The 23,536-nt window shown below is 45.7% G+C and overlaps 1 protein-coding gene across 2 annotated transcripts in view; it reads right to left on the bottom strand.

Moving 5' to 3' along the window:
- LUZP1 (leucine zipper protein 1) overlaps positions 1-17,294 on the bottom strand; it is a 68,551-nt gene extending 51,257 nt beyond the window's left edge. Inside the window, exon 1 of one of the 2 annotated variants that reach the window (XM_081920556.1) lies at positions 17,182-17,294. The gene's annotated coding sequence lies outside the window, so the exon portion shown is untranslated. Of the gene's footprint in view, positions 1-11,939; positions 12,228-17,181 lie in introns of those variants that run through there. The other variant, XM_081920554.1, reaches the window with a different exon arrangement.
- Between the last annotated feature and the right edge of the window lie 6,242 nt (positions 17,295-23,536).

Here is a 23,536-nt window from a genome sequence, read left to right as displayed (position 1 = left end):
GCATGGAGAAATGAAGTGATGAAAATCTGATCCTTGAACGGCCTAGGAACTACACACTTCAAAAGCTCATCCAAGTTTCTTCAATCTGATTTAAAAGCTCCTTCAGCAGAACATCTAAAAAATATTACCAAAGGCAGAGGGATGAAATTTGAACATGTTCCTAATTATAATCACAAATACTTTTGTGAATATCCAGATGATGATGATGATGATGATAATAATAATAATAATAATAATGATGATGATGATGATGTATTCTTTATATCCCACCTATCTGGCTGGGTTTCCCCAGCCACTCTGGGCTGCTTCCAACAAAATATTAAAATACAATAGTCTATTAAACATTAAAAGCTTCCCTAAACAGGGCTGTCTTCAGATGTCCTCTAAAAGTCTGGTAGTTTCTCTTTGACATCTGGTGGGAGGGACTGGTGAACAACATACAAAAGAAGGGATATTGGTATTGCCCTTGTGTCCCAGTTGTGGGCTTTCTGGAGGCACCTGGTTGGCCATTCTGGGGTGTGGGCTTCTGGACAGGACATTGGTCCAATCCAGCAGGGCTTTCTTATATTTACTAACAGAGCGCTCAAGACCCATTTCTGGCTGGGTGCCTGGACTGCTCTCATCCCTGCAAGCCATCGTCAGCCTCCTGCTGCCCACCACTTGAAAAGTGATGCTAGCATAACTCCACTGTCACAAACTCCCCATTCCACCCAAGCATGCAAGCAGAAGCGCCTCCAAAAAGCCCTAAAATGGGGCTTTTCAGGGGTGGGCTGAGCCAGCCCTACTCCCATCATATGATTGCATTGTGCAACAGCTTCAGTCTGGCACAATAATCTGCCTGCCCACCACTGTCTTCCACCCCAGCCACTGTGCATGGAAGACGTGCAGATGAAGCGATGACTCCATCAAGCCGTGCTGGCCTGAAGTGGTGTGGAAAGGAGTTAGGATTGTTTCCTAATAACTCAATGGGACACTTCCAAAAAAGGATGTTTGGAATCAGGCTATAAAAGAAAGAGCGCTAATAATTTTGTCGATTATTTGTGTGCTTGCAGTATTTCTTGCTAGATGGATCTTTTAGTCTGATCAAGCAGGACTCTTCATTGAGTTCTTCCATGGTGAAGATGCCTATAATCCACATTGCACAGTAGCTAGTTGTACGGGTGCCATGCCAATGTTTTCCATTATCCTCTCTTCCACGCCGATTTGATTTTGTGGGGTTAAACCATGATGATTATTTTCTTAGTATTTGGAATGCACAATACCTGGAACCTTTGTTACTTCAGCCAGCAAGACTGGACTTGTCCACTCTTATTCATGCAGATTGCTAAATACATGAAGGGAGAATAAGTCAGCTCAGGATGAGTTTGCAAGACGCTGAACAAGCTGCCTGCCCCTGAAGTGAAGATTAATGAAATAGATTTCCACGTTGTATGACTGTTCACCCCTTAAGTCACAGCAGAGCAAGATGCCCAGCCAATTAGAAGAGGCCCCCTCCAAAAAACCCCCAATGAAGTTCAAATATCCCTTGTTACCCAATGCACGAACTACATGCTTGAAGTTCCCAGTTCAAATCTCATTAATGCAACCACTTAGGCAAATCCAATCCCTCGCTTAAGAATCTTCAGTCCCTGGAGTGGGCAGATGAAAAGTCACTGGGAAATGGATCATAGTGCAATAGTAGATCATTTGCTTTGAATGCAGAAGGTTTCAGGTTCAACCTCTCCAAGGATGGCTGGGAAAGATGCCCTGGAGAACTCTTGCAGTCCATTTTCCTTTAACCTCAGTGGTGTTTACCAATCTCTCTCTCTCTCTCCCCCTCTCCCCCCCCCTCTCTCTCTCTCTCTCTCTGTGTGTGTGTGTGTGTACTATATATTTTGGAACTTTGTCCACTGTCTTTGGGTACCTCTTAAGAAAACCTCAGTGGTGTATACCAATCTCTCTCTCTCTCTCTCTCTCTCTCTCTCTCTCTCTCTCTCTCTCTCTCTCTGTGTGTGTGTGTGTGTGTGTGTGTGTGTATGTACTATATATTTTCAAACTTTGTCCACTGTCTTTGGGTACCTCTTAAGATATTGTAACCAAATTATGCATGCTGGTACCTGCTTCAAGGAGCAGGATTTCCTATGTTTGGAAACAACGGGATACTGTCTAAACCAGGGGTTGGCAAGGTTTACCTTTCCTGGGCAGGTTCACTCCAGCAGAGATCCCTCTGTGGACTCGCCAAGCAGGCGGCTCGGTTCGGGGGCGGCTCGTGAGCCGGTTAAACGACCCCCATGGTCCGCTTGTGGCCCATAGGCCTTAGGTTGCTGACCCCTGGTCTAAACCAAGACGGTGGACTGAATCTTTCAAAACTGCACTGATTTTTAACCACTGATTTCAAAACTGCACTGATTTCCTCGGCTTCGTAGAATTCCTAAGTAACACCAGGTATGAGGCTACATGAAACGTGGGCTAACCCTATCTTTCAAAACTGATAGAAGCTAGAGGGATGAGAGGTGGGGGGGGGCAGAGACTTGTGGTATGGAGAAAGAATAAACGTTTTCACTCTTTCCTTGCACATTTTTTTTGTATGCACCATTATTCAGCCCTGAAGTCAAGATCCTTATGTGGCACTGGCACAAGCAGACTGACGACTGACAAATGTCATATGGCAGAAGCTTTCATGGTCTACCAACCATGTCATCAGATGAACTCTGAGCAACACAGAGTACAGGGCCTTAAGTGAAACTTGGGATAACACTCCATACATCTGATGAAGTGGTCGGTCCTCCCTGAAAGCTACTGACCAAGTTCAGGCATGTTCATGGGACTCAGAATTGAAGTAAAACTGTCTCGTGAGTGGTGCTCCTTGGAGGCATCAAGCTGAAGGAGGAAAAAAGCTGGTAACTCTACTTTCCCCTGCAAATGGCCTGAGGCTTTTTCCTGGAATACCTGGGAGCAGAAAGGATTGCTTCCTTTTTAAAAACCACCCCTGCTCCTATGAGTTTAGCAGCAGCAGCAGCAGCCTGATATGCAAAAACTAAGCTGCTGAAACCATGTTCCTAGTCTAAAGAGTGAATCCTCTTGAACACAGTGGGACTAAGATTAAGGTTTTTTCCCATGCCACAAATAGCATTGCTTGTTTAATTTCCACATGTCAGGCTGCTGTTAAAAGTAGAGGAATGGGACCAATAGGGGAAAAAATGGCAAGGGGTTGGGAATGGTCACACCTACTGCTGGCTCTGCCTATTGTAGTTTCAGGTTCCCCCTACAATTTTTTGCCTACCTTCCATTCCACCAGGATCAATGGGGACCAGCCACCACTGACATCTACATTTGCTGAACTTTCCTATTTAAAAGGCACAAGAGCCTTGTCCTCTTTTGCAGCAAGCCGCCCTATCCCTTCTGGGTATTTAGTTGAACAATAAAGGCCTGTCTTTTTAGAAGGGCATTTGGCCTCCGGCAACTGTACTGTTTTCGTAGCCAGCTGATAAGGTTTTATGTTGTTGGGATGAGGTGCTAATATAGTTATTTTATTTTCTGCTGCTGCCCTTATCCTTTTATCAGTTGTGTTTTATCTCACGGTTTCACCTTGCTTAGCCTTTGTAACTAGGCTTCCCACCCCCAAAGAATCCTGGGAAGTATAGGTTGCCAACGGTGCTGAGAGTTGTGGGAGACCCCCTATTCACCTCAGAGTGACAATTCCCAGAGTTCCCTGGGACATTGGATTGACTGTTAAACCACTGTGAGAATTGTAGTTCTGTGAAGGGACTAACAACTGTCAGCACCCTTAACAAACTACAGATCCAAGAACTATTTTGAAGCATTCATAACTGTTTAAAATGGTATGATACTGCTTTAAATGTGCAGTGCAGATGGGGCTTAAGTTAGTTAACTCAAGTTTTGTTTGATTTCAATAGGAATGAAGTTCAACTAATTTAGCAGCCTTGAATTGTTTTTCTAGGCAAAGAAGGGTATAAATCCTGTAGAAATATTGGGATCAATGAGACTTAGTCCCAGGGAAGTGAGTATAAAACGGCAGCCTTAATTAAATAATTAAAGAAAAGTAACGTATGCCCACTATTATTACAGTAGATCTTCTGAAAAAGTCGTATTTTCTTAGATTTCTTGCCAAAACCCCAAGAAGTTTAAGCAATTCTTCAGAACTACATCTCAAAGTGTCCATGTCGCAAACCAAAAAATACAATGACTGACATTTAATCGCAGATGGAAGAGAAAATGAATAATGGGGTAACTCATATAGCCTTTATGATTAGATAATTTAAAGATAACTACCATTTCAGAACAGCTGGGTGGATTAATTTAGTCATTGTTGCCCACACTACGGCATAGATTCCACCAGCAATCCAGTCCGAGGATATTGGTTCATAGCTACCGAGCATGTTCAGTCATCACTGGGCTTTTGGGGTGATTTCCCCCCCTTCTCACAATGTCCCCCCAAGAGCTAAAAAAACAACAACACTTCTACAACCATATACTTTCCTCTTGTGCCCAGATGGTGACAATTTCCCCTACATAAACATGATTCCCTACATAAGCATCAGCACTCACACCTTGGCACTGGAAACAGGACGAATGGAACAGATAATTTCAAGACTACCAGTTCAGAACAAAATGAGTGGATTTTCATTGCCTACATAATTGTGCAGCTTTGCCCTTATCCTACCCCCAATAAAGATCATGTCCAGTATCTATAAGAAGTGTCTCTTCTGTGATCACTTCAAGTGCTTTGGAAAGGTTTTCCAAACACGTGACAGCTATCCCAACAAAAACGGTTGTTAAATTTCAGTTTCTGTTTTCCTTGATTCCTACAGTTAAGATTTTATTATTATTATTCTTGAATGGGCCTGTTAACTTATGGACACACATACACACCCAGTTCCAAGCATCCTATCACCAGCAGCTACATATTTCTGTTGTCTGGTGGAGATCAACTGAGGAATTACTTTTCCATTCCTTTCTCTAATCCTAAAGCCTACCCTTGTTCTCTTCTGGTCCTTGCTTTCGCTATTTCCCACCAATCTACTTGCCTCCACACCTTGCAAAACAGTTGGCTTTATCTTCATAGCACAGGTGGGTTGGGATCAAGCTTTTGTTTCTTGACTTAGGAAAGGCTTATTGCAAGAAGGTTTGAAAAGCCCAGGTATAACTGGTTGCTGTCCTACAGCCTTCAAAGAAGAAAAAATTCAGAATAGCTATGGAAACATCTTGTTACTCAATCATCCTCTCTTATGCTGAACAGTTCAGCAGATTCAGCCAATGTCAAGATCCCTACATAGATGCTCAATCAAGCACTTCAGAAGCTTTTCATCTAGACCCCAACACTCACCTCATCCTCACTATGAATAGCTATACCAGCTTTGGGGCAAAGGCCTTTAGTCATTATGGACCTCAGCTGGCCAATATTCTTTACCCCCTCCTCCAAACTGCTGATAGCCAAAGCATCTGATGCTGAGCCCTTACATTTTCCATGCATCTGAGATGCTCGCTTTCATTTGCTTCTGCTCACACACAGGAAGCAGCAGCTAAGCGGAGAAGGGAGGCCTTTGCCCAAAACTATCCACACCAGGACCAAAGGGGTTAAAAGAGCCCTTTGCCCATGTCTCAGCTTGTATAGGACCCAGTCAGCAAGTGAAGCCAACTGAAAGGGGCTGTGGACTCAAAATAAAGTGACTGCCAGTTCCCTGTTGAGCGTACAGAGCTAGGGTAGCCAACACGGTGCTCCCCTCCCCCCAATGTTTTAGACTACACCTCCCATCAGCCCCAGCCACCATGGAATGATGGAAATTGTAGTCCAAAACAGCTTGAATGCACCACGTTGGCCATCCGCTTGCATACAGCAATCAGTGCAAATAAAAAAGTGAAAAGAACTACAGGAATCTGGAGCCTGCCTTACGTTCCTGCCTCCGTACAGAAGTATTCAAACAAAAACCAAAAACATGTTCCTTTGTTTCATCTTCTACCAGCCAATGCTTGTGGCCTTCAGTACATTGCTCAACTAAAAATATGATACATGGAACAGATAAATTCAAGATAACAGTTGAGGGCCAGTTAAGGAATACACACATTTTGGGAATCCACCCTTAACCAATGTGCCCATATGTATTGGCAAACAATACCTGTAGAGACTAGCTGCAGGGGAAGCACCAGCCCCCAATATTTAGTTGCCTAGAGTAGAGCACAAACGGTACACATGTACACTCACGCTTATGATTAGGACCAACACTGCTTTTTTAGAAGTCTTGCCACATCTATCATATACCAGTTCCTGCTTTCAAAGAGGCTGCCTTATATCGAATCAAACTATTGGTATCATCTCCTTCAGTGCTGTCTGCACGGACTGGCAGCAGCTCTCTGGGGTCTCCGGCAGGCATTTGTTCCCACCCTACCTGGAAAATATGAGGTTTGAACCTGGGACCTTTCACATGCAAATTACATGTACTACCACTGACCTACAACCCTTCCCTATCATCCCTTGCAGCCTGAGGGCAGAATGTGTTGAACGAGAGTGGGGAAAACACCTAAGAACTTTCAGTCTCACAACTGAAATGTGCATGCATGAAAATGATAAAACAAGCAACCAGTTAATGTGGTCCTCAAAATGAGAAGACCCACGATCATTCCTTGCTTAATATGTGCACATTCCTCATTTTGTATTACCAGAAAACAGGACACAGAACATATGAAGCTGCCTTATACAATGTCAGATTATTTATCTACTGTTGCCTACACAACTGGCAGCAGCTCTCCAAAGCCTCAGACCAGAGGTGAAGAATGTGTGGCCTCCTAGATGTTGCCAAACTACAACTCCCATCACTCCTGGCCACTGACCATAGTGGGCTGGGCTGATAGCAGTTGCAGTCCAACAACAACTGGAGAGCCAGATGTGACCCACCACTGCTCTATGCCATCAGTTCCATAGGAACATAGGAAGCTGCCTTATATCACATCCGAAACCAGTGTTAGAAACTGGGATAGAAAAGCTAGGAGCCAAAGGCTCCTGCAAACTAGCTTGTGGGCGCCAAAACAGAATCTCTTGTCGCCATTTTTTAGAGCAGGGTAGGCAAGACTTTTTATTTATTATTTTGATAAGCATGAACTAATATGCAATTCACATAAGAGACACATTGTTAATATCACATTTTTATCAGAAATCATAAATGCATGTTTAATTTGGTGTTTACAATAAAGATATTGGTACCATACTTCGGTTTTCAAAACAGTCTACAGTCGTACCTTGGTTCTCGAACAGAATCTGTTCCGGAAGTCCGTTCGACTTCCGAAAACATTTGAAAACCCAAGGTGCAGCTTCCGATTGGCTGCAGGAGCCTCCTGCACTCAATCGGAAGCTGCGGATGCCCCGTCGGATGTCCAGCTTCCAAAAAATGTTCACAAACCGGAACACTCACTTGTTCAAGAACCAAGGTACAACTGTACTCTTTATTGTTAAACTCCTTAACATAGTGTCTATCTTTAACATATTCTTCGAGGCTTCAAAGCACTTAAATTTCAGTAATCCTTGAGTGTCAGCCGGGCGCAAAAAAATGGCACTCAGACTTGTTGAGGAGCTCACAAATAGAGAATCTTTAGGTGCAAAATGCACCTGGCGCCCTGCTAATTTCGAACCCTGAATCAGACCTCTGATCCATCTAGCTCAGTACTGTCTACACTGACTGGCAGCAGCTCTCCAAGGTTTCAGGCAGCATCCTGTCCCAATCCTACCTGTAGATACCAAGGTTGAACCTGGGGCCTTCACATTGAAAGCAGATGCCATAACCACCGACCTACAGCCCATCCCCACAAGCCTGCCTCTTTCATCCACTGCAAGTGATATCCTTAGGGTCGAAATCCCTACCCTGCAACACCCATTTTTTTGTCTTGACTCCAACATTAACAAACGGTAATAAAGAAAAGGTCTCTTATGTGACAAACACCTGTCCTTCTAGCTATGAGAGTGAGGGGGTGCAAGTCTGGGAGGCATCACCCCACCACAGCCACCCCCAGCCTTGCCTACGGCTTGCTGAGTACCTGTAGTTTACTCCTGTGGCCCTGATTGAGAAACCAGATGCAATTAATAATTAAGGAAAGCAGAAACCCTTGGCCTGCTTTTGCTTGCAGACAATAGCCCAGCCACAGCCAAAAGTGCTAAATTCCATTGCTCTTTAGTGAAAACAAATGCCATGTTTCCTCTCGGGAGTAATGAGTCGTCAGTCGGCTCGCTCGTCAGCCCCAGAATGAGCAAAAATGGACTTACAAGGCAATAAACATTGCTTAGCTTCACACCCAGAATCTGCCCCTGTGTGCGAGGGAAAGATGGTTTCATTTTAGAAGAAGCTGGAGAAGAAGAAAAATTCCTCAGAGTAAATTGAGCAAAAGCATCTCTACCCTGGGGGTGAAGTCTGATTAAAATAAGTCTTTTTGACGCAGAACAACTCTCGGCTCTCTACTACATTTAAAGATTCCCTGCTCTGCCAGGCACCAAGAAGATTTGCTCTCTCTTTCACGGCAGACCTATTTTTTTACATTTACTGTATATTTCACCTTTCCTCCAAGGGGTTCTAAGTGGTGAATAAAAATATAAAAATAATAATTTATTATTTATACCCCGCCCATCTGGCTGGGTTTCCCCAGCCACTCTGGGCGGCTTCCAACAAAATATTAAAATACAATAGTCTGTCAAACATTAAAAGCTTCCCTAAACAGGGCTTTCAGATACCCCCCTTCCCCATTTCCCCCTCAAAACAACATTGCACAGGAAGGTAGGCTGAGAGACAGTGAACTGGCCCAAGGTTACCCCGTGAGCTTCATATTCAAGTATCAATTTTGAACCCTTGTCTCCTAGATTCTAGTCCATCACTGTAACCACTACACAACACTGCCAACCAAGCAAAGCAAAGACACGCAGACATATCCTACAACTGACAGTGCCTTGCCCAACCAACATTTTCCAGTGCTTTTCCTTACTCCAAAGTACTCTTCTTTGGAGTAGTCCAGCTTCTGTGTTGATTTTTTCTTGTTTAAATGGAGGTTGTTTGGAACTGTATCTGAGAGCAAAGAAAACCAGGAGTCCTCACATGTCATTCTGTGTTTGTTTGTTTGTTTGTTTATCTTAAACCTTAGAGCAAAAGCTGCAGTCACCAAGGCTGGGGCAAGAAGCAACAGGTCTCTCCACCATTTTCACCCAAATCCTTTCCAAAATTGGTGAAGGGAAAGGTTCAACTCAAGTAGGTGAAGACAAAGTTTGCAGCCCCCACTCAGAGTTTGGCAAGATGTATCAAAGAAGAGTGGGGAACCTTGGACCTTCAGTTATAGTGAGGCTCCAGCTCCCATCAACCCCAGCCAACATGGCCAGTGGTTGAGGATGATGGGAGCTGTAAAACAACAACATCTGGAGGAACACAGGCTCCCCACCCATTGACTAAGAACCTTGAGTGGCATTTCTACCGTGGGCAGTGTTGCATAGTGGTTAGACTCTAGCTGTTAATGGTGTCAGACTGATCCTGAGTTTGACTCCCTGCTCAACCATGAAGCGTGTGACATGACTGTGCAACATTTGCTTTCTTCCACCCTAACCTACTTCGCAGGATTGTCACAAGGATAAAAGAGTGGAGAAGAGCCATGTGCCCCGAAGGTCCTTGGAAGAAAGGTGCGATAGAAACACAATAAAGACAGCAGTGCAGAACTACAGAAATATAATCCAGATGAAAAAAGTGTTTCAAAGCCACACTAGCGCTAGCAATGACAAGCCTACCACAGGGAAATCCATTTCCCAAATTCTTAGGCACACAGGCCTGATTGCAAGAGTCCAAACACAATTCAGACAGTAAGATTTAGCATCCTCCTCGTAGCCGTGCACCCATCCTACATTGCAACCTTTTTTCCAGCTCAGCTTCCCTGTACTTTTAACAACTGCATAACAGGCAGAAATTCTACAGATGCAGCTTTTGCTGGCACAGATCTGCATTCAATGAGGGAAGCCATATCTGCTGAATGTCTATCGCAACCCTGTGAAAGGCACCAACAGAAAATAGAAAAGGTGGTGGAACCCATAATGTTATTCCACCCGCACTAATGTTCAACAAACCTGTGAGGTATGAAACACAATTACTCCCCTTTTCAGGCCTGGGAAAGTTCGTCCAAGACAAAGGGACTTTTCCAAGGGTACTCAGGAAGTCGATAGCAGAATCACAATATGAGGCAGAAGTTTTTTTCCAGTAGCTTTGTTCAAATGAGAAACAACACCCCAAAAGGGTACTTCCTCTGAACCATATTCACTGGATTGCAATGAGGAGTACTGGAGTACCAGTTCTGGGCACCACAGTTCAAGAAGGACACTGACAAACTGGAACGTGTCCAGAGGAGGGCAACCAAAATGGTCAAAGGCCTGGAAACGATGCCTTATGAGGAACGGCTAAGGGAGCTGGGCATGTTTAGCCTGGAGAAGAGGAGGTTAAGGGGTGATATGATAGCCATGTTCAAATATATAAAAGGATGTCACATAGAGGAGGGAGAAAGGTTGTTTTCTGCTGCTCCAGAGAAGCGGACACGGAGCAATGGATCCAAACTACAAGAAAGAAGATTCCACCTAAACATTAGGAAGAACTTCCTGACAGTAAGAGCTGTTCGACAGTGGAATTTGCTGCCAAGGAGTGTGGTGGAGTCTCCTTCTTTGGAGGTCTTTAAGCAGAGGCTTGACAACCATATGTCAGGAGTGCTCTGATGGTGTTTCCTGCTTGGCAGGGGGTTGGACTCGATGGCCCTTGTGGTCTCTTCCAACTCTATGATTCTATGGTTCTAGGACCTGCTCTAAATTTAGTACATTCAGGATTACAGCCCAATCCTATGCATGTTTATTGAATTCAATGGGGTTCAGTCTACATCATGGTGTGCTGTGATGGTGGGGAGATCCAGGTTTATATCCTGCTCTGCCTCGCAGTTTACTGGGTGATCACATGCACACACACACACAGTCTCAGTCCAACCTACCTCACAGGGTTGTTGTGTAGATAAAGTGAAGGAGCCATGTCCATTCCAACTCAACAATTACATATTTTTTTCTCTAGAGAATGGGAATAATAATGATACAAATCTAGTCCAACAAGAAGTCTTAAGAAGATTCAACTGAAGCCAATCCCTGTGTAACCCTAAATATCCTTCTAGAGTTAAGCTTCACTGAAATCAGTGGGGCTTACTTCCGAGTAAACCCGCTTACGGTTATGCTGCCAAAATGAAAAATCCGATGCGCACCTCCTTGCTCGCAACTCCCACTGCGTGACATTTACTTCTGAGTAAAGCATGGCTAGGATCGGGCCGGAAGCCGATCCCTTTCGCCTGCGCTTGCATCCTTGGGAACGGTGCACCATCCCCGACTCTTACCGCCAAGCCGTTTTTCCTACGAAGCATTTCCTCTGCAGGAAAGGGCCCGGCCTCTCCTAGAGACACCCGGGGAGAAACTTGGATGCTTGGGAAGTTCCCAGAGCGAGCGAGAGAGAGAGATCCTCAGCCTTCTCTCTCTCTCCTCTATCCCAAGCTAAGATTTCAGGGGCAAAAACTCGAAACATAACAAAAAAAGAAGAAAAGAAGTAGTCATCCTTTTTTAAAAAAGAAAGATGAAAAAGAACCCAGCCACAGGAAACCCTCCCAGTTTCCAGTCGCTAATTAGTTTTTTTAAGGGTCTGTCTACACACACTGGCAACTTGAACAAAGCGGATGCCTTGAATTCCTTCCCAGCCCCAGCTTGGTTTTGGCAGCGCTCTTGGAGCCCAGAAATCAGCCCAGGAGGAGGAGGAGGAGGCGGAAAAGGGCGATCTGGAGGCAGGGAGGAAGAGCCCCCCGCAACTTCCCCTCCTGCCCTGACCCCCAAAGCGCACCCCGATCCCACCCTGACCCAACTCACACATAGCAACCCCCCCCCCAAAGAAAATCAAAATCGCCTCGCCTACCTCCTTCTTCTCCCCGCCGAATCCGCCACCTTTTTCCTTCCCCTAAGGAACTTAGCCGGGAATCGAAGGATCCAAGTCCGCCAAGGACTTTCTGGAGGAGCGGCGAAGGCGGCGGTAGCAGCCGCGCCACCAACCAGCAGCAATTGCAGTTGCAGCCCAGGGTTTCGTCGCCTCAGGCTGCGGCAGCGGAGACCCCCGGGGCCCCCCACTCCGCGATGCGCGGCGGCGGCGGCCCGCTTGGATCCGGCCCGCTCGCAGGGCTGCAGTGCTGGGGCTCCTCCTGACAATGAGAGGCGGGGAGCAGCGGCAGCAGCAGCCCCTGCTGGCGGGCGGGCGGGCGGCCCTGACGTCAGGAGGAAGGAGAAGGGTGGCGAAGGAGGAGGAGGAGGAGGAGGAGAAAAGGAGGGCCTGGCCGCTCGCCTCGCCTCCGCAGACTTTCCCCCAGCCGCCTTCTCTTGCTTCCCTCGCCCGCCAAAGTAGGGCCTGGCGAAGGGCCGCCTCGCGCGTCGCATTCGAGCCAGGACTCGCAAGGTCCCGCGCAGAAGCGTGGTCGTGAGGAGGGTTGCCCTCCTCCCCGTGTCAGCGCCACGCGCGGACCGCGGCTCCTTAAAAGGCAACGCTTTTCCTCCTCCTCTGAGGAAGGTTTCGCGCGTTCCATTTGCTGCCTTTCCTAAGCCCGCCTTTCCCCCCACTCCCTCGGCGTTGCTTCTTTCTTGCTCCTTTCCCTTCCTCGCGCGTTTGTCCTCAGAGCAACCCTGTGAGGTAGGTTAGGGTGAGCGAGACCTAGCCGCAAAGTCACGCAAGCGAGCGGGGGGAGGTTCAGCTCAAGGCTCCTTACTCCGGGGACGCGGGTCGCCTGGATCTCCAGGTGTGGGTGGTTTCCCCATCATCCCTGACCATGGATTGGCCGGTGCTGATGAGAATTGGAGTCCAAAGGACACCTGGTTCCTCATCTGCACCCTGCTATTCAACCAGCAGTGTGGGCACTAAAATAAATTGGTACGGTGTTATCTATCACCACTGTGGCAGGTGGGTGGCTACTCTCACAGCTGCAATATCTGGGACTGTGGCTATTTCAGATCAACCCACTGAGTTTAGAAGAGTAGCAAAAGGTATTTTTTACAGAGAGAGACACCTTTGATTAAACCTCCCCCCCCCCTTCTTTTCATACATCAGGAAAGCAGATAGCAAATTTCTCCCACCGTTTTTGGAAACCTGTCTCTGGAGTGCCTATGAATGCTCTAGGATTATGTAAAATGACAGTATAATCTTAATGCTATGTTTATTTTTGTGTGGAGACTGTATTAAATTTGATTTAATAAATAAATAAGAAAAGGTGCAATTGTGAGATACAAGAGGCAGAGGCAGACAGTTCTATGCAAAGCTTCAGTACATACCAGCTAAGCACAGTGACCTTTGTTGTATTTGTTTACCGTGGGGGGGGGACACACCCAACTTAATTTGGAACAGAGCCTACCTTATAACCTATTTCTAATGTTGCCACTCTTACCCCAGAGTCGAATTCTCCTACATCTTCCCAACATTTTATACAGTATATGGAAATCATTCATTTGCCACACCTATCCTCACATCAAGATTGATACCTGAGACCACCAACCCTTTTTCTCCATCCTGCTGTGGTTTGTGCTACCCTGCCTGGCACTGGCTTCTGAAACTGGCCATAACTTCTTTTCTTTTAATAACTTTAATAAAATGATAGAACAATTAGTCACAGAAAGGAAAGGAAATCCATATTAGGGCAAAACCTTTATAGGATGGCTGCAGGTCAAAATATACTCAACAATATTCACTGTTTGGATAGGTGATTAAGGGGAGGTGGAAGGGAGGCAAGATAGAGCAGGGGTATTTGGGAAGGTACCATAGCTCAGTATCAGATCACATGGTTTATGTGCAGGAAGTTTGAGGGTCTATCCCTGGCATTTCCAATTAGAAGTCATAGTACATAGCATTGAGATAGATGGGACAAACAGTCTCATCAGTTAATTCATATTACTTCATGTGGACTAGAGGCAAGATGCATGCATTACTTATTTGGAGATTTAACTGCTTAAAGACCCAAGAAAAGGGGCTGATGGGGAAAAAAACTTCCCCAAAGACAAAACACTGTTTTGCAAGTGGCAGATAACAGAAAGCAGATGTTGCCCCCATCAAATAGGAGCAATGTGTACATTTTCTATCACTTGATATTCCATCCTTGGGACTAAAATTTAGTACACATAAGAAATTCAGCAGCATTTTGGCAATTGAAAACAACATTAGCAATTGTTAGCATCTTCCATCTATTGTTTTTGAAATTCAGCTCTTAAGGGACACTTTAAAAAAAACAAAACCCCTGCAACCTTGTGATTATTATTCCTTTTCCTGTTCATAGAAGGAAAGGGGTGGGAATCTTGCATAAGATTGTTGCTCTGACAATATACACTGCCCATGAGAGTACAGCTGCTCAAATGAGTAATTATTTGCAGAAGGGAGCAACAAATTGATAGTCAGTGCAAGAAGTGAGTTTGCATATTTCTACTCTTCCCTCCACATCCTGATTTTTAGATTGTATGCTCCTTGAGACAGGGTCTTGTCCCTCTTGTAATTTGTAAAGCACCATCTGTATGTCAGTTTTGAGTCCAGTGGGACTTACACCCAGGTAAGCCCTGGATCTTGAATGTATTAATACATTACACAAGGCAAGAGGTATACATTGGTTCTTAATACATTTCAAGGAGATGCTTATATCAACCTGTGTGACATAATGGTTGCCACTTTTACACAGATGTTACACACCATGTTGCACTAGTAACGTTTGGAAGGGTGAGACTGTGTGGGACAGGAGAAGATGTTATGGTTATTTCCAGGCCAGTGCTGTCTGTCGCCTGGGAGTTGAGGCACTGGAGTAGAAAGTTACAACTTCATTCATCTATCCCATGTGATCTCCCACGTTCAAGCAAGACCTGTTTATTGCATATCTCAATCACACGCAAGCAGCTATTGTGCTATACCACAAATGGTGTAAGAATCAGTTCTCAGGATCCTTCCTGTCCTGTTGCAAGTTGATTTTTCTTAGGGTGGCAATAATTGCTGCTGTTATCATGCAGTTCCCTAGACAAGGGATCCAGCCCTGAGGTCTCTCCACTGCCTCTAGGGTCAGATCCTAAGTTGGCTGGCCAAATATCTTCTATTTAGTTCTGGGATAGGAAAGCTAGTGCCCTGTGGGTGATTTGAGGAGCAGTCCTTCAGCACCTGCAGGTTCCCCACTCCCTGATTTAGTTAAATAAGTACATGCGGGTCAACTCCTGACATCCAAGAATCATAGGGAAAAAATCAGTAACAAAATTCTAAATATGTAAAGTGTATCTTAGCTTGTATTTCTTTATTTGTTGATACTTTATTTTAAAAAAATCAGTGACACGCATCAATATATTGGAAGCTCAGGTGAGTACCTGAGACAACACCTAAAGCAGCCCAGGTGACTATATAAACACAAGTAAGCCCCAAGCTAAGATGGGACCTAATATCAGCATCACAACGTACAAAAAAGTGTCTGTCTTCCCCCACCCACCCCCAAAAAAGCCTTGTAGGACTGAACCCTATTGAAAATGTTTAGAAACTTTTATCAAAATACAAGTTATATTTTAGTCTTGGATGCATGCAGTTCGACAATAGATCCTTCTTAAATTGGTACAGAATTTGTTATGCACACCACGATGCCATCATTTCCCAAATTGAGAGATACAGCACCAAGGAGACTTCTTACCAGAACTTTCCCCTGTTCCCTTTCCCTATCATATATATATATATATATATATTCCTTTCATTTACCTTCCTTATCTCATTATAAAAGCTCACACCCTTCCACTCATGTACTGTAATAGCAGACATGAGAGGAGGAGGGGTGGGATGCAGAAGATAATACGTTAGGTTTGCAGAGTATTAGAACAATGGCTTTATTCAGCATTGACAGAAGAACGTTGCACTTGTCTTGATGCTTTGTAGTAGCTTTAGTTACATGTTAATAGAAGGTTAATAACACTTAACAGCAAAAAAGGGGGACTAACATTATGACATAGAGACTTAATTTGACACTTATCCCCCCCCCCAGCCCGGTATCCCCCATAGTACTGACTGCATGAACTAAGAAAGCATGTCAAAGAGGCAGCTATAATGTTTCTAGAGAATGGGAGGCATTCAATAAAAGCAACGTCCTCTCATATGCAATTGTCCCATAAAATGTCCCAATTTTTATTTTATTTTTAAAATAACCTATCCAGAAATACACGTGGGACAGAAAAATGCATTTAAATATTAGCAAATCCAGATCTTTTTGTATGAACTGTCTTGATTTGCTATGTTGAGGTGCATTGTTCCATCCTTTGCTAATTCAGCATTATTATTATTTATTTCTCTACTTCTCATTCTTGTTGTATAAGCCATGCAACCCATTAGGTGTTTTAGACTGCATTCTCAGTCTGATAGAGGAAAAGATGCTTGAAACGAACCTAAGTATTAACTGGGGGAAAATACAGCATATACTCCATAAGCTTCAATAATTTCAGTTACATCCATATTACACTGGGTGGATAAGCAATCCAAGGTAGTTTTCTACTAAACCATGCTTGCAAGGTGGGTGGAGTGTATTATTTTATGAAACCTCTGAGTTCTGAAAATCTCACTGGCAAACCTGTGCAGATAACTTAAGCCATCAAATCCAAATGACTTTAGAGTAGTCCCACTGAAACTTACTTTGATATATACGAACTGAGGACTGCAGCCTTTTTCACTAGGGAGAATTGTTCCTAAGAGTGCAAACCTACCTGAAAGTAAATCCCATTGAAATCTGTGGGATTTACTCCCATGTAAATCAGGATATTATGGTGCAACACATAATCCTTGGGAGGCATGCTACTGAGTTCGATTGCAGCCCTGGACTCCTAAATCCCATTCGCTTGGAAGCAATTCTCATTGGCGTGTCAGTCACATATAGCTCTAAGTGTGCTGAATCACAGGGTTCTAAATGGCTCATACAGTATAATATCCTGCTCAGATTGTGTGTGTGTGTGTGTGCGCGCACACACACACACACACACACTGTCGCTACCGTCGTATATTCATAGCATAATGCAGCACAAGAAAGCACAACAGAGAGAAACCACCAGATTTTACAAAAGCCTGTTTTCAACTTGGCAATAGGAAATAAATGGGGGCGGGGTGGGGGGAAAAGCCTCAATAATACCTGGAAGTAGGGTGAAGAAGTCTTGCTTCTAGTCATGCTGGGGCAGGCTGCTGCTGCTGCTGCTTTTGTGAAATGCGGCATTGCACAACGGATCCCAGTATGGAGGCACGGGTGCGCTGCTGCAGTGCAAAATCCTGCCAGCAATTACTTGGTTAAATCTCTGCTCTGCTTGCTGATTCCAAAGGCTCAGCATAATTTCTGAGGAAGGGAAAGACAGTCCCTTCTGACTGCTTTGCCAGCTTTTGGAATCCGGATAATCTTCAGAATGGGCAGGTTAGGAATGCACTCACAAAGCTGGGATAGGACAGCTCTTCTTGCCCTGAACTCTTCCCAAAGCATTCATGCTTCATCCGGAATGAGGAAATGTGCTAGCTCTGGCAAACAGGATGCTCTCCACCATTTGAGAAGCAGTGCATCATCACACGCTCCCAATACTTGAAAAAGCAAGGAGCATTTCTTGATGACATATATGGTGGCAATGTTGCAATTTGGCTTCCTTTTGGCACCTCTGCTTTTTAGAGGATTCCTGGTTTTGAAAAATAACCATGATCCCATGGCAATTATGAGGAAGTGTGATCAGCATGAGGGCCGCATACAATTCTGGGCAGCATTCCAAGGGCCACATGCTATTGGCAGGCAGAGCCAGAGGCGAAAATGAGCAGAACAATGAATGCAAACGCAACCTTTGTACAGTAGGCTGGGATATTATCAAGCAGGAGGTATTATCCTGATTTAAGGACACATTCCAGCCAGGCAAAAACACTTGGGAGTGCAAAGCAGAGGGGTGTGGCCTGGGGAGAGGGGTGTGGCCTGAAGAGCATTCCAAGGACATGATAGAGAAGTGTAGAGAGCCGTATCTGTCCCCGCTGCCCTATGGATTCTATACCTGTCTCTGGCTCAGTTTAAGGAAAACCTATTGTCGCATGATCTCTGGGACAGATAACATGCCTTCATCCATGTTTGTGGCAGCTTGCCATCTATGCATGATGGCACATGGAGACATGTATGCTGGTGTGTGGAATTAAGCAATGAGGTTTGAAAATAGGGGAACCCAGCATGTTTACTGTTTATCGAAGTCCTTCCCAGCTTCATCAGACTACCCATAACTTCCCCTTCTCAGGATAGCAGAGCCCAGGATGTTAACAGAGAACTACTGGCGGACATTGTTCTCAACCTGCAAAAGATACCATGTGAGCAATTGCAGTTGGGAAAGATATACCCAAACCTATGGAAGTTGCAATTCTACCTCTACTAGTAAATCCCACCTTAAGAGTAATGGGATTGGGCTGGATGGTGCATTTTATGTTTGCTTAGATGAAATGGTTGTGCGGCATTTATGATGGTTGACATGGACCGGGTAAGGTAAGCAGACAGAAAAGTACAGAGATGTGAAAGTATGTAAATAGCCAAATGACGTTCACATCTAGCAAAGCTCTCAGAAAATGACTCATGTTGGATTGCTGATGTTTTGCAAAGTTGTGGGCCTTCAGCAGTTCTACATTCTCCTTACTTGGTTGTTGTAGTTGTTGTTGTTGTTTGCCCGGCCTTTTTCCTTGACAGGACTCAAGGCAGCTTACAGATAAAAACAAGAACCACTAAAAACATAGGGAAAAAACCACCATTAAAAACAAACAAACATTAATAGAATGAAAACTATTTATATATAGTATCTGTTTGAAATGTACAGATAATTACATTAAAAACTGCATGACACCAGCCCTTTCATTAAAAGCAGTCAATTTTCAAAGCCCGTTGGAGAAGAAGGTCCTCACCTGCCGGTGGAAGGACAAGGAGGGAGACAGTCGAGCTTCTCCAGGTAGGGAGTTCCAGAGACTGGGAGCAGCCACTGAGAAGGCCCTTTCCCACCAAGCGGGCCTGTGTGGGTGACGGCACTTAGAGAAGTGTCTCCTCTGAAGATCTCAAAACCCCAGCGGGTTCATATGAGGGAATATGATATTTCAGATAGCTTGGACCATGTAGGGCGTTATAGGTCATAACCAGCCCAGAAACAGACTGATGGAGCTCTTCTGACAAGGGGGTCACCTGCTCCCTAGAACCAGCCCTGGTCAGCAATCTGTCTGTAGCTCTTTGAGCCAGCTGATGTTTCTGAGCACTTTTCAAAGGCAAACCCACATAGAGCACGTTACAGTAATCCAAAGTGGATGTAACTAAGGCGTGTGTCATTGTGGCCAAATCAGACATCTCAAGGAACAGGCGCAGTTGGCACACTAGACTTAAGTGTGCAAATGCACTCCTGGCCACTGCAGAAACCTGGCCATCCAGGTTGTTGCTTCAGTTTTTTGTTCACCACTTAGATATGTTTTTAATAATAATAATAATTTACTATTTGTACTCCGCCCATCTGGCTGGGTTTCCCCAGCTACTCTGGGCGGCTTCCAACAAAGATGAAAAATACACTAAAATGTCACATATTAAAAACTTCCCTGAACAGGGCTGCCTTCAGATGTCTTCTGAATGTCAAGTAGTTGTTTATCGCTTTGACATCTGATGGGAGGGCATTCCACAGGGCGGGCACCACTACCGAGAAGGCCCTCTGCCTGGTTCCCTGTAACTTGGCCTCTCGCAGTGAGGGAACCGCCAGAAGGCTCTCGGAGCTGGACCTCAGTGTCCAGGCAGAACGATGGGGGAGGAGACGCTCCTTCAGATATACTGGACTGAGGCTGTTTAGGGCTTTAAAGGTCAGCACCAACACTTTGAATTGTGCTCGGAAACATACTGGGAGCCAATGTAGGTCTTTCAAGACCGGTGTTATATGGTCTCGGCGGCTGCTCCCAGTCACCAGTCTAGCTGCCGCATTCTGGATTAGTTGTAGTTTCCGGTCACCTTCAAAGGTAGCCCCACGTAGAGCACATTGCAGTAGTCCATGCAGGAGATAACCAGAGCATGCACCACTCTAGCGAGACAGTCTGCAGGCAGATAGGGTCTCAGCCTATGTACCAGATGGAGCTGGTAAACAGCTGCCCTGGATACAGATTTGACCTGTGCCTCCATGGACAGCTGTGAGTCCAAAATGACTCCCAGGCTGCACACCTGGTCCTTCAGGGGCACAGTTGCCCCATTCAGGACCTGCCTCCTGTCCCCCAAAAACAGTACTTCTGTCTTGTCAGGATTCAACCTCAATCTGTTAGCCGCCATCCATCCTCCAACCGCCTCCAGACACTCACACAAGACCTTCACTGCCTTCACTGGTTCTGATTTAAAAGAGAGGTAGAGCTGGGTATCATCCGCATACTGATGAACACCCAGCCCAAACCTCCTGATGATCTCTCCCAGTGGCTGCATGTAAATGTTGAAAAGCATGGGGGAGAGGACAGAACCCTGAGGTACCCCACAAGTGAGAACCCAGGGGTCTGAACACTCATCCCCCCCACCACTTTCTGAACACGGCCCAGGAGGAAGGAGCGGAACCACTGTATGACACTGCCCCCAGCTCCCAGCCCCTCAAGATGGTCCAGAAGGATGTTATGGTCGATGGTATCAAACGCCGCTGAGAGATCCAGCAGAACTAGGAAACAGCTCTCACCTTTGTCCCTAGCCCGCCGGAGATCATCAACCAGTGCGACCAAGGCAGTTTCAGTCCCATGATGAGGCCTGAATCCCGACTGGAAGGGATCCAAATGGTCCGCTTCTTCCAGGCGTGCCTGGAGTTGTTCAGCAACCACTCGCTCAATCACCTTGCCCAAGAATGGAAGATTTGAGACTGGGCGATAATTGGCCATCGTGGCCGCATCTAAAGATGTTTTTTTAAGAAGCGGTTTAATAACCGCCTCATTCAGCGGGTCTGGGAAGGCTCCCTCACGGAGGGAAGCATTCACCACCCCACGAAGCCCATCGCCCAGTCCTTCCCAGCTAGCTTTTATAAACCAGGATAGGCAAGGATCCAGGAGACAGGTGGTTGGCTTCACTCGTCCAAGCAGCCTGTCCACATCCTTGGAGGTAACAGATTGGAATTGATCCCACACAACTTGACTAGACAGGACTCTAGCACTCTCCCGCCCTGGCCCTGCTCCCACGGTGGAGTCTACTTCTTCCCGAATCTGAGCAATTTTCTCTGCAAAAAACTTTGCAAAATCATTGCAGGAGATCATGTGGCCTGTACTGGGCCCCGATGTCGCAGGTGGTTCCGCTAAATTGTGAACCACCTGAAAAAGTCTCCTTGTGCTGTTTTCTGTTTTTGAAGAAGAAAGTCTTCTTCGCCACCACTATCGCCACTTGGTAGGCTCGACGTTGAGCTCTAACCTGTGTCCGGTCAGATTCGGAATGAGTTATCCACCACCGGTGCTCTAGCCGTCTCAACAATTGTTTCATTGCCCTCAGATCCGTGGAAAACCACGGGGCTGTCCGGGCTCCATGCAATCGGAGAGGGTGCTTCGGAGCCAAACAGTCAATAGCCCTGGTTAACTCCACATTCCAGCGGGCCACCAGGGAATTGGCTGAAAGGCCATCAACATGGGATAAAGCATCCCCTACCACTCTCTGGAAAATTCAAAAGAAAATTTTTATAACATTTTAAAAGCACTCTGCACCCCTCCAGCAGTAACAGCAACTGTCCTAGTGCGGCCCGTCAGGCCCTGCCCTGGGCCAGGTGGTAAGTGGCAGGAAGGATCAGGGCCCCCAGACACTCACATAGGAGAGTCCTCCTGGGCAGCAGAGCGCAGCAGTCCCTGTGAGGCTTCAGGCCCCGCCCTGAGCCGGGTCATAATATATGATGCAGTATAGAAATTAAATAAATAATAAAGAAAGTACTGATGACAAACACTGGTTCAGAACCAAGATACTGTAGCTTCCTTTGATTTACTGTATTTAGGTGGAAAGGAAAAATAGAGCCAGGTGTCATCATCATACTGGTGACACCGAACCCTGAAACTTGGGACAACCTCTCCCAGTCCCAGCTCTAATTCCCAAGCCAAGATTAATATAGGTATGCTGTGAAGCTACCGTAATTCTTTCACCAGTACAAGCTGCTCAATAAAGGAATCTCCTCACTCATATATAGGCGGTTCCCTCACTGTGAGAAGCTAAGTTACAGGGAACCAGGCAGAGGGCCTTCTCGGCAGCAGTGCCCGCCCTGTGGAACGCCCTCCTACCAGATGACAAAGAAATAAACAATTATCTGACTTTTAGAAGACATCTGAAGGCAGCCCTGTTTAGGGAAGCTTTTAATATTTGATGAATTATTGTATTTTAATATTTTGCTGGAAGCCGCCCAGAGTGGCTCGGGAAACCGAGCCAGATGGGCAGGGTATAAAGATATTATTATTATTATTATTATTATTATTATTATTATTATTATTATTATTATCTCTCTATAATTACATAATAAAAAAAATAAGGGACGTGGGTGGCACTGTGGGTTAAACCACAGAGCCTATGATTTGCCAATCAGAAGGTCGGTGGTTCGAATCCCAACAACGGAGTGAGCTCCCGTTGCTCGGTCCCTGCTCCTGCCAACCTAGCAGTTCAAAAGCACGTCAAAGTGCAAGTGGATAAATAGGTACCGCTCCGGCGGGAAGGTAAACGGTATTTCCATGCGCTGCTCTGGTTTGCCAGAAGCGGCTTAGTCATGCTGGCTACATGACCCGGAAGGTGTATGCCGGCTCCCTCTGCCAATAAAGCGAGATGAGTGCCGTGACCCCAGAGTCAGTCACGACTGGACCTAATGGTCAGGGGTCCCCTTTACCTTTTTATAATTTTAAAACACAGGTGTGCGCATATGCAATTTAAGATGTATGCAATGGCAGACTGGAAAGTGCTTTATGCCAAATCAAGACTGTCCACCAAGCCCCATATCATCTGCCTAACAGTGACTCTCCAGGCTCTCAGATCACTAGCTCTTTGCCTGATGGCCATCCTTTTAAACTGGTGATACCTGGAGTTGAACTAGGGTCCATCTGCATGCAAAGCACATGCTGTACCACCACTGTACTATTGTTCCCCCTGTAGCAAAGCAGGGCCAGCCCTCCTATTATCCATCCTGAACCAGTTGCTTCAGGTGGCAGATTGCATACTGATCAAAGACAGGGGTTCTGTGGCTTCAGAGCCAGGACCTGACATCCTTGGGCAATTGCTGGGCCCCTGCACCCTGACATCACCCACAGATGTAGCCTGCCCTGCCTCTACCCTTTCATGTTTAACCCCAGCCTGGCATTCCAAGCAGTGCCAAGAGCCTGAGATTTTAATTTTCCACAATCCCCCAATACAGCATTGCTCCAGGATATTATGGGAAATATAAATGGTAGCTAGACCCAGCATCTTAAAACTGTTCATAGCACGGTCACTTTCATTCTCCATGAAAGTAAGATCACCTGGTGCCACTGGTCCTACCTAAAATAGA

Source organism: Podarcis melisellensis (genome assembly GCF_964234715.1).
Source record: "Podarcis melisellensis genome assembly, chromosome: 8".
Taxonomy (NCBI): Eukaryota; Metazoa; Chordata; class Lepidosauria; order Squamata; family Lacertidae; genus Podarcis; species Podarcis melisellensis.
Note: the sequence above shows the minus strand (reverse complement) of the source record. Positions and strands in the feature narration are given on the sequence as shown.